Source organism: Lutjanus erythropterus, chromosome 14, assembly GCF_056507025.1.
Source record: "Lutjanus erythropterus isolate fLutEry1 chromosome 14, fLutEry1.hap2, whole genome shotgun sequence".
Taxonomy (NCBI): Eukaryota; Metazoa; Chordata; class Actinopteri; order Lutjaniformes; family Lutjanidae; genus Lutjanus; species Lutjanus erythropterus.
In genome coordinates, this window is record NC_139330.1 from 36,209,942 (window position 1) to 36,222,710 (window position 12,769).

The window sequence follows — 12,769 nt, forward strand, 5'->3', positions numbered from 1 at the left end:
GAGATGCCCAGAAACAAGGGTGAAAGAGATACAACAAAGGTTCCTACAAAGAAATGCAAAACCACCACAAAGAGATGCCAAACAACTACAAAATAACCATAAATAGACACAAATCGACCACTATGAGATGTAAAAACACTACAAAGAGACAAAAGCACCAAAAGAGATGCAAAGCAACCACAGATAGATGCTAAACCATCACAATGTGATGCAAAACAACTACAAACACCTGCAAAATCATACAAAGAGACTCAAAATAGGTGCAAAGACTCAAATCACCACAAAGAGAAGATAAAATATGACAGAGGCTAAAAATGTCCACAAAGAGATGCAAAACAACTACAGAGAATCACATTAACAGACCAGCTGCTAACAAAGAAATGTAAAAACACAACAAAGGGAGACAAAACCACCAAAAGAGATGCAAAACAACCACAAACAGAAGCTAAACTACTACAAATAGACACAAAACCACCACAAACAGAAGCAAAAACACCAGAAAGAGAGGAAAAACAACTACAAAAAACACACAAAACTGCCACAAATAGATGTAAAAACCCCACAGAGGGAGGCAACACTACAGCAAAAAGACTTAAAATGACCATAAGACTCACATATCACCCACAAAGAGATATAAAAATACTACAATAAGACAATACCACCAAAAGAAACATGAAAAGAAATACAAACATAAGCTAAACCATCACAAAAAGATGGAAATAAACCACAAAAACATCACATACTCAAAACAACTAAAGACTCAAAAAACACTACAAAAAGACTCAAATACCGTCACAAAAGGTGTAAAACGACTAGATTAAAAAAAAGAGAGACAAAACCACCAAAAGAGACGCAAAACAACCACAAAGAGAAGCTAAACTTCAACAAACAGACTCGAGACCACCACAAAGACATGAATAAACACTACAAAGAGAGAAGTGTGTGAAGATTCTCAGTAATCCAGGTCATGGTATGTACCAAGGATTATAGTTGGCAACTGAACTGTAAGCAAGTCCAGAGACAAACCACCACAAAGAGAGGTAAAATGATGAAAAAGAGACTAAAATGACCAAAAAGAGTCACAACCCTCAAAGAGATGTAAAAACCCTACAAAGACATCCAAAACTACTACAAAGACTCAGAACCATCTCAAAGAAAAACTAAACTGAGACTCAAATTGAAATAAAGAGATGCAAAAACAAGAGTGAAGACCCAAAAACCATCACAAAGAGACACAAAATGACCACGAAGAGACGCATAACAACCACAGAGAAACTCAAAATGACCACAGAGACACAAAACCACCACAAAGTCATGCAGAACCACTAGAAGGAGACAAAGTAATCACAGAGAAGCAAAATAGTCACAAAGAGATGCAAAAGGACCAAACATTTGCTGTCACAAACTGAAAAAGGCTCAGAGAGTCTGGGAGTGGTGCTCTTGTGCAGGAGGAGTGGGAGGCCTTTTGCACGTCTGTGCCCATTGTCTCATTATCTGTCCACACAATGTACAGCAAGTCCCTGCAAAGTCACTGTCAGACCAGAGTCAGACACAAACGGGCTGATAATGCATACAGTCATGTAACCTACTTCTGTGAATCAGCTTGTCAATGTGTGATCGAGTCTAAAAAAATCAGGGAGCGACTCTAACTGCAGGTTTACAACTCCATTCATTATTTATTATCTTTGTAGTAGACTGAGAATTCACATAAATTCACATAAAACCATCCCTGACAACTTCATTGCTATTTATAGTGGCCCATTACTGCAGTGTTATTACTGTCACTTTAACAGGCTCAACAAGAGCAGCGGTACGAGGATACTTCACATGTCCAACTGTTAGCGTCCCTCGTCTTTCTCTCTCCTCACAAAGCTAACTGTTCCTCACTGCCAAGGCCTGTCAGGACAAGGAGAGGGTAAATATTACCCTTATTAATGTTGAAAGACATCAGGCTCCATCTGTGCAAACACAAATCAACAGTAAATTACATGGTGAGATCACTGCTTTCTCCTGCTCATTTGGATACAGAATGGTCCCGGACACAATCTTGTCTAATGTGTCACATATATCTGTAATTCCAAAAGGCCTCTGCATGTACATGTGTGAGCGTGTGTGTGTGTCTGCAAAGCACTTATTAATCTGTCCGTGGCCTTTCGCTGGCTTATGAAGTCCTGATTGTGTGTCATTGTTTTGGCTTCATTTATTTGAACACACACCCCGTAATCACGCTCGCAAATACAAGGCTTTAAAAAGGCGAGCTGCCATTTTCATCATGCGACTAACAAAGTGCATTTGAAATCACTCTGACTTCCCCTGAGCTGAGCCATCAGCGTTCACACAATACCAATCAGAAGAAAAAACTCTCCGCTTCAAAGCTTCAAGCTTGACTACATTAATAATATTAATAAAACAGCAAATTGAATGTGTGGGCTCAGAGGTGGGGGGAGAAAGTGTCTTGAAATCCTCTAAAGACATCCGTCTTTGTCTCTGACTCTTGTTTCTCTTTTGATTATTGGCTCATTGAAAGTGAAGGCTAATGACAAAATAGCGGGCTAATTCCTGTAATTATGTGTGTTTGTCACAGGAAATTTGCGAATGACAGCACTTCTTTTTTGGATCTTCAAGCCAGTAGCTTCGGGGGTGGCATTGTTACTAACAAAGCATTTACAGACAGGTCATGAATTAGTGAGGTATACATGTAGGTGGCAAGAGAGAAATAGCTCCCCTGGGGAATGCTTGCACAACAAAGTTAACCCCTGGCCGTTAGCTACATTGTACTCTTGTCAGGAACAATTGGTGTGAGCAGAGAGGTAAAGAATTCATGTGCATGTTTCTGCAAAGTTGCAGCAAATCCAGAGGAAAATTTAGTTTCACACAATTGTCTTTTGAAAAATAAATGATATTCTTATTTTGAGCTCTCTTAAGTCTCATCTGTTTCCCTTCAGGAGAAAAAAGGAGCAAAACAAAAGAAAAGCATCATTTTCTGAGCTCATAGATGTCTCAGAGATTTCTCTTTGGCAACCATATGGAGCAACAAGACTTGAATTTGACCACTGAGGTAAATTTAAAGGGATAGTTCATGCAAGTCATTATCTACTCACCCTCATGCCAGTGGAGTTCACAAGAAAACAGTGTTGCCGAATCTCCAAAACAATGTAAGTGAATGGTGACCAGTTTTCAAATGTAAAAATAAACAACCAAGTAAAGATATAAAATGCCTCCATACTGCTCGTCTGATGTAATCCAAGTCTCCTAAAACCCCAACATACCAAGTTGACTAAAAAAGGTTATTTACACCATGTTTTTAACCTGAATCTTCACTGCTCATCCTTAGCTTGGGGCCACGTTCACATGCACATGCACACTGTCGGTGTGCAAACAGCATGTCAGGACTCTAGGAGACTTGGATTACACCAGATGAGCAGTATGGAGGTATTTAATGTTTTTTTTCCCAGTTGTGTTTAACATTTGAAAACCGGACTAAAAAATAAACTCGACCCTCCATCAGCGTGAGGGTGAGTAGATAATAACTGAATTTTCATCTTTGGGTGAACAATTCCTTTAAGATCTCATGTAAGGGTTTTCTGTTAGATCTCACTGTTATCTCAAGAGCTGATTATTTAAGACACATTTAAGATCAGTTAAGTGAGACAAAAAAGAACATTATAAGATCTTCAGCTGGGATCAAATTAGTCTCAGGCTGAGATGAGAGAAGGAGCCAAACTTAACTCTTTCCACGCCATTGTCAAGCTATTCCATCAGTTGCTGTTTTCATTGCCAGGCAGTAGGTGACGCTGTAATGAATCATCTGACAAAAAATTGTCACGTGAGAAGAAGCGGCACGGGCACAGAGCGAGGCTGCTCACACTGCAGCCTCCAGACCTCCACAGTAAGCGGGACACAGCGAGGCTGCTCACACCACAGGTGAGGCAGAGAGCACTCAGGCCTCTTGGACAGAGTATCAGGTGGGGGGTGGGAAACACGCATAGCTTTGTTACACAGGTGACAGTGAAGTCACACACATAATATGAAGTGATAAATGACCAAAAATAAAAATGTGAATCGGTATTCTGCTTAAAAATCTCTCTTTCATACACTGTTTTCTCATTTTTATGTCTGAGCAGTGGATTTTTTGATGGAACCAACTGACATTCAAGTGCTTACAAAGAAAGAATGAATAAAGCTCGAACAAAACAGTTTTTGTCTGACACTAGAAGATCTGTTCTTTCTTTTGATATATTCCATGTTAACATATTCATAGAACAGAATATTCTGTGGGTGCTGAAAAATCAGTCAATTTTGTCAAAAATGCTGGTGCTGGCTGGCAACTTTTTAAAAAAAACATTGGCGGGAAAAGAGTTAATAAGTATGAGGAAATGGTCAAAATCTCGTATTGGTCTTAATTTGAGCTCATTTCTGTCAAGGAGACACAGGCTCGACAAAGACGAGATGTTGTTTTGAACTTTTCCTTTCCTCTGAAAATGCAAGACATGAATGTCCAACGACAAGGACGTAACAAAATATGTTTTATTATGTCTTATAAAAGACAATGCTGAATGGAGCGGAGGGAAACAGTAAACTGCCAAAGGGTTTTAAGGATTTCTATTGTCCAGCACCTTCCTGAAGCTGTCACATGGTGAGAGGGTAAGTCTATTTGACCTCCATAAAAAATGTTTTTGAATACCACTATATTTTTTGACCTTCATAATAAATTGATTCAGCAGTAATATGAGAGTACACAAAGGAATCTATTATAGTGAGCAGGAGGGAGGTTGAATAGAGGCAGATGGGTCAGACGGGGGTCAGTGCTGTCTTTTTAAAGCAGTTGCTGACTTTTTTGTGCTGGAGCTGTTTTGCGCAACAATTTGAGTAGATAACTGCTGTGCTGTTTTTGTAATGCATTCACAGATGACACTCAGTTTGTGAGTCCATAAATTCTTGGAGTTTTACAGATTTTTTTTTTTTTCTTTTAAGTGTTAGAGTTATCAAATTGTTGTAGGCAGTTCCTCTGTTGGTCAGTCGTGGTGGCTGGAGCTGCCAATATGTTATAACAGGCTAAAATCCTCTCCAGATGTATCTGAGTGGTGTTCCTTAGTATAACTAAATTTAGAGAAAGAAATCAATTTATTACTACCAGAGGTTGGAAGTAACTAAGTACTAATACTTTGTTGCTGTGCTCATTTTTGGGGGTATCTGTACTTTACTCGAGTATCTATTTTTCTGACAACTATTTACTACTTTTTACTCCCTACATTTGAACACAAATATCTGTACCACTCCTTACGTTTTCTAAACAGGCTTAACCAAGCTCTCGCCCAAACGGCACAACTGCAGCAAAGAAATGATGTTCCTCTTCTATGTTGAAGTCCTCTAACATTTTCTTCTTTGTTGAAGTTTGATTAGTCAACTGTGTGCTTAACAAGTCACTATTTCTGAGCAGATCTCTCTGTCTCTCTGTCCGCTTGGGTGAGAGTCTGTGTACTTGCTTCAGGCGTGTGCACGAGAATCAGGTTTGAGAGGCTACAGTTGACATTTAGTCTAAAAACATGGTGTAAATGGTGTCTTTTTGGGTCAAATTTTAATGTTGCAGCTTACTGACACTTGGAATACACCACACGAGCAGTATGGAGACATTTTGTGGGGGGGGGGTTTTGTGTTCTTTTTTACATTTTAAAATTGGTCACCATTCACTTCAATTGTACTGGATTTGGCTGCAACGCTGTTTTCCACTGAAGCTCCAGGAGTGTTTAGTGAACTGGAGATCTTCACCCATCCTCACATCAGCACAGGGGTGAGGAGATACTGAGTGAAATTAAATTTTTGGGTGAACTATCCCTTTAAGTATGTTGTACTTTTTCACATTTAGCTTGAGTAAAGAAGATTGATTCAGTACTTCTACTTTTACCAGAGTCTTTTTTCTTTTCTTTTTTTTTGTACATGTATCTGTACTTCTACTAGAATGAAGAATGTGTGTACTTTTACCACTTCTGAATAGTACAGGCAACTGCTGTAGTTTGGCAATCTGATTGAGCATCTGTGGGACAGTCTGGAATGACAAGTCCCATCCAATTTACAGGACTTAAAGGACTGGGTGCCAGAGAGCACAGGACATCTTCAGAGGTCTTGTTGAGTCTATGCTGTATCGGTTCAGAGCTGTTTTGGCTATGACCTGATGAGTTAGATCTGTTTTGGCAGCATGAAGAGGACATACAACACATTAGAATGGTTTTATTGCTGTGACTGATCAATGTATGTTTGCTCTGTTTGGGAATATCTCATTTACTGCTTGGGGGACAGTCCCGCTAAAATATATAAATATAAAAAATATATAAGCTAGATAAGCCCATGACTCAGCTTATGAATGACACCACCACCCCACCCTCCCCAGTGTTCCGTTAATCAGCCCAGCAGTTCACTTCAGCTCATTTCAGTTCCAACAACCTGACACAGAAGAAAAAAATAATACCTTCCACTGTCCTCTGGCTCTGGTGGCTCAGACATGTCTGAACATGTCCAATAAAGCTGCTAGGAGGTGGTTTTCAGGTCACAGTGGTGTTTGACACTGAGACTGTTTCCATGGTGTGACAAATTCAGAACACATATTTATCATGGTTTTCATGATCTTTAAGAAAATTTCATGGAAACTACTTCCTGCACTGGTACTGAGGGTTGATACTGGATGTAAACTGTGTGCTGCAGCTATGAATAGAATCTCTACTGGGCTGTAACAGCTGGCTTCAGCTTCTGGATCAAGTTCAGGGTTGTTGGGTTTTTTTTTTTTGGGTGTGTGTTTTTTCTTCTTCTTCTTCTTCTTATTTTTTTTTTTAACAGTGACTACTCCACTACTCCAGTGTTCTTTCAAAACTCCATGAAGACTTGTGTTGCCCTATCATTACTTTCTATAATTTAGATAAGTGTGATTGTGCCATTGTGTGACTCCAAAGTCAAAGTATTGATTGTATTCATGTTAATAATTTCAGTCAACAAACTGAGTTGCATTAAAAACTGAAGAGACTTGAGTGTTGGCGGCAAGTGAACGCATACTTTTGTGCTCAAGATGGAAAGTGTGGATATCAAGAGCCTTGAGACTGTTCAGGGCTGACATCTACTTCAGTGGAAAAAGAAACATATTTGCACAAGTGTGGGAGTAGGGAGGGATAGTCGCGGTTTGTGTTGGTGTTTCCATACTATCTTTTCTGATACTGACACCAGTCAACAAGTCAACAAATTCATTTTTAAAATCCTACACATAGACGCTTTGATGCTGCTGTATGTGAAAATATTCATTTTCAAATGTGCACCAAATTAAAGGAAAGATTTGGTACTGTCAACTGAAGCAATAAATTCCTCAATGCTGCTTTATTCACAGAGAAAGCTGAGCCGCAAATCTGTTTTTCTTCCTGCATCCAGTGATGTCACAGCACTGATGTTCTTGGTGTTAAAGAAGTAAATACAAGCTACATACTATTTCAGATTGAACATTTTAACAAACTACTTTCATATTGCAGGGCGGCACGGTGGTGCAGTGGTTAGCACTGCTGCCTCACAGCAAGAAGGTCCTGAGTGCGAATCCACCAGCTGGCTGGGACGCTGGTGAGTTTGTGGCTGGGGCAGGACCTTTCTGTGCGGAGTCTGCATGTTCTCCTTGTGTCTGTGTGGGTTCTCTCTTGGTACTGTGGCTTCCTCCCACAGTCCTCCATAACCTATTATGCAGCATAATAGATTAATTGGTGACTCTAAATTGTCCATAGGTGTGAATGTGAGAGCGAGTGGTTGTTTGTCTCTATGCGTCAGCCCTGAGATGAACTGGCAACCCCTGCAACCCTTCAAGGATAAGCGTTTACAGACAATGAATGAATTCATGAATGGACTTTCCTATTGATGACATGCTTATCACAGATAGATTTTGCTTTCACTTTATTGCCCAGTCCTATCAGGGCTGGAGCACGGCATCATGGTCATGCCCATACAGCCAGATGACTCAATGGCGAGCAGACCTCAGCTGTCAATCATGACATGATGTACTGCATCAAATGACTAAATAAAACCAAAATTATCAGAAACATGGGGTGGCTGTTTAGCTCAGTTGGTAGAGCGTCTGCCCCATGTATGGAGGCTGTCAGTCCTCTCCCACCTGTGGCCCTTTGCTGCGTGTCATCCCCTCTCTCTTCACCCCCCTTTCCTGTCTACTCTCCAGCTGTCCTATCTAAAAAAGACAAGAAAAGCCCAAAAACATAACTTAAATTTATGTATGTATGTATATATATATATATATATACATCAGAAACATGTACACTTGAACACTGCCTAAAATGTCAGACCAGCTTTAACAAGATATCTAAAATACAGTTACAAAAGGTATCATTTGGTCCTGAGTCATCAGGACACACTGCAATATAAATCTGCATGTCATCAGAATAACTACTAATTTAAACCGTGCCTCCTGATGATGTTTGCAAGTGGAGCATCTGAAGGTCAAAAAGTGTTGGAAACTACAGTGAGACTTGAGGAACACCACAGTCCATTTGATAGCTTTCCGATACATGCTTACATAAAATTCCAAGATTTGAACCAGTTAAAACAGACTGTCTATTGAAAAGCATGAGTGATCTACTGTGTCAAATACTGCACTTGAGTCAAGTACTACTAATACAGAGTATAAACCTCGTTTACAACCTGTACTAATGCTGTCTCAGTGCTGTGATTAGCCTGAAATTCAAATTGATAAATATTTTTTTTGTAGTGAGAGTTTAGATAATCATTTATCTGAATGAAAACAAGCTTTTGTAAGATTTTACATAAAAATGGCAGATTGGACACTGGACTGTAGTTAGTAAGAAGTGAGGTATCTAAATTGGGTCACTTCAGAAGAGGTTTAACTGTGACAGTCCAGAGTAGTTCATAATGTTAAGTCAGTCTTCATTTAAAAAGCTATACACTGTTTTTTAAAAGGATGCGGCCACTGGATCGAAAATGCAGGTTTTCACCAGGAAATAACTTAACCATATGACACCATATGCATGATGTTTGATACATGAGTTTCTGAGACCTCGACAACACCAATATGATCAACACTTTACTGAAAATCCTGTTGTATATTAGCATAATAGTGAAACAATTCGTAATCACTCAACATTTTGAACCTCATTTTATAGTAAAATCATGTTAAAATGTTCAGCAGGTACATAAGATATTTTTTTTTATTTGCCTCAGTCATTATTCTAATGATTTGCACTATTCCACCACAATCACACATAGACTCGAAAACAAGTGAGCACTTGCTAATAATTGTCTTTTTAAATGATTTTCCCCAAAACAATTCCTTGGCAAGCTAATACCCTGCCAGCTATTGTTATATGTGATATTGCTGTGTTTGGTTTACACTGATCAGGCTGTTTATGCAGACCACAAGGTGAAATAAAAAGGTTCCTGTCTGGGGAAAAAACGGAACATAAACCAGCTGAAATGTGCAAAATTTTCCAAGAACAATGAAAAATACTTATTTTTTCTAAAATACAAATTTTTGTGATAAACGAATATTCATAAATGCCTGGCATTATCAAATACAATAAAACAAGATTTTCTTTTTTTTTGTCAAAATGTCCAGTTAACACTTCAGTTTTAAAAATAAGTATTTTCATTACTCAGCAAAGCAACCAAGACAAATTCCGTTTGATAGTGACATAAATTTGAACTGATAGTGTCTATTTTATTCCTGCATATTCTTCATAATTGGAGTTGATTGGCATGCTGGTGAATAAAAACGGGGAGGGGAAAGAGTTTATGACCTTTTCTGCAGCCAGCCACCAGAGGGCAATGAGACACTCTGATAACCATGGTACCAGCTGCAATCATGGTGACAATGTTTTTGGACAAAGAAGTAGTAGCTACAGGTCAGGGTGGTGATACATGGTAACATGAGGTTGGGCATCAGAAGCTCTGTATCCAAAGCATGCTGGTACATGTAGGCACTGCCAGCACAGCTCCAATGAGCAGGAGAACTTAACTGTCTTGGTCAATATAGCAACACTGAGCCATTTCTTGATTCAACTGACTACATTTACCATCAACACTGAGTGGAAATCCACATGAAAAGTGGTGAATTTTCCCTTTATTATTATTTATAGTACAGCTGTATGCACAAGCATCTCGCCATCATGGAACAGATGTGGAGTTTATTCAACAGTCTGAGAACAAACCAAATTTTGTTTGGAGTCTGTCCTCAGTCCGCCTCATTCAGTCAACACCAGCGTGAGTGTGTGAGTGTGTGTGTGTAGGTGGGTGGGGTGTGTGCGTGTTAAGTGTCCAGGCGTACCTTTACACCTGAACACTTAAGAAGGTTACACAAATATTCAATTCAAACAAACAAATTCTAATGAACTTACATTCTGTCTGTTTTCAACCGAGTGAAGCTTTAACAAGCACAAAGTGTGTCAAGCCCCCTGTTATCGTCCCATGATTTCATTGGTTAGTCATGTAGCTCTGAACCCTGCCATTAACTGGAAGAGAGCGTGTATGTGGGAGGGCAGCTGAGCCGGCGACTAAAGGGCCACTTGGAGAGTTTGGGTCCCTCCAGATTGCCGTAGCAACTACTCTACTTCATAGCTATTTGAGGGAAATCGGCCACACCTATCCAACCCTCTCACCCCGTCTCCACAGTCCCCTTCCCCTAACCCCTACACACATACACACACACACACACACACACACACACACACACACACACACACACACACACACACACACACACACACACACACACACACACACCACATCCAAGCTAAAAACAACCTTGCCCTGTAAAGGGTTGAGTAGCTCTCTACCACCACTTCTGTAAGAATAATACACTCACTGCGTAAATGTATTCTGGTTACTGAATAAGTGCCTGTGTTTAGTTTCATATTCCACTGGGTGAATCACTGGTGGGGGTGTTAGAGGGGAACTCAAAGAAAAAAACGCAGTTTAATGGAAAATTGTTCTTGGGTGGGAGTTTTTATAACCTACAAAGCACCACAGAAACACCAAAGAGACTTGTTTTTTTCTTTCGAGGATCAAACCTCCTTGTAGACATGTCTGGCACCATCACCAGTAACTGCTACAGGGGAATAGTGGAGTAAATGTGTTTAGTTTAACAACCAAGTAGGAAAAACACGTTGTATTTTCTACTCTATAGTACTGATCAACTGTAGCCATTATACTGAACAAGGAAAATATAAGACAGACCTTTAAAGACAGTTAAAGTAAGATAAATTTAGTAAGATAGGTAAGTAAATGAACAAAAATATGACATTGAAAATGAACAAAACGTAAAATTGCAAAAGATATTGAAGACTAATATTGGGCATGATATAGAAGGTAACATTGCTCCTGATATTGAAGAGTAACATAGAAATAATATTGAAGGTAATATTAAAATGTAATGCGCACATGATGCTGAAAGTAACATTGACATTGAGAGTAATATTACAAATGATATTAAAAAGTAATATTGTATATGATACTGAAAAAAGTCATATTGCACATGACAATGAAAGTAACATTGCATGTAATATTGAAAGTAATGTTGCAAATGACCTTGAAGGTAATACTGCACATGATGTTGAAAGTAATATTGCAAATTATAATGAAAGTAATATTGCACATGATGTTGATATTAATGTCTTCATTGTCCAGTGTTTCTGCTGTTCTTCCTGCATACGTGGGAGTTATACAGTTTGATGGCCACGGGTAGAAACAACATCTTGTGGCATTCTGTATTGTTACTACTGTTAATATGTTGTTAGCCATTACTAATGCTACCAGTATAAATTGGTAGCATGTAGTGCGGTAAAGTAAGGAAAAATACTTTTTTTTTTTTTTTTTTATAAAATGTTCAAGTTCGCCTGAAATTGAATGAAATGAAAATGAACTCTGCAATTTATTTCTGGCATAAAAGTCAGAATTTTTCTCCCTTGGAAGGCTGTCACCACAGGGCTGTTTGATGTCAGTGAAACTGTGCACACGTGGGCGAAGTGCGAAGTGTGAGTCTTTGCTGCCCAACAGGGAAAATTGCAAGTCACGACAAAGTCACAAACTCTGCAGATTTATGTGGAATATGATGGAACATGGCCAGAACAATGACTTTTTTATTGTCTATTTTGTGCTTCTAAATCAACTGGAGGCCAAAGCACTGAGATATTGTGAGCTATGGGGCAGAAAAGAAATGTTTCATTTTTAATATCAAAACATTGTCCCACACAAACATAATCTTTGTCCCACATTTGAGTGGTTGGGATATGATCACCCTAGTCTATTATGGGAACTTTTCTATGTCAAAGAATTAAGAATGTCAAATCTGAACATTTTGAACACTGAACAACAATTTCTGGCTGGCAAGATACCACATCAAGCTTTTGAAACTGCATCAATGACATGACACAACTGATAAAAACACAATGAATCAATTATGATACTTTGGTAGATGTTGGTGTGCTAATTTCCTACAGAAGTAATCCAACATGCTGTTTCTAAACCATACAAGGCCTATTCTTTGACTTTAATGAATTATGAAGTATGTCATACTTTTATTGCAAATAATACATCATTCTTGAAGTGATTCTCATATGTATATGTTCAAATATGTACAACATTACATGTAGACCTAATTTGAAGACTTAGAAAAAAAAATCACACCAACATAACAACAAATACGACAGCAACACTGATGACCAGTGAGAAAAACTATTTTCAGTGACACAATCATCTCTGTTTGTGTTGAACAGGTAAAATC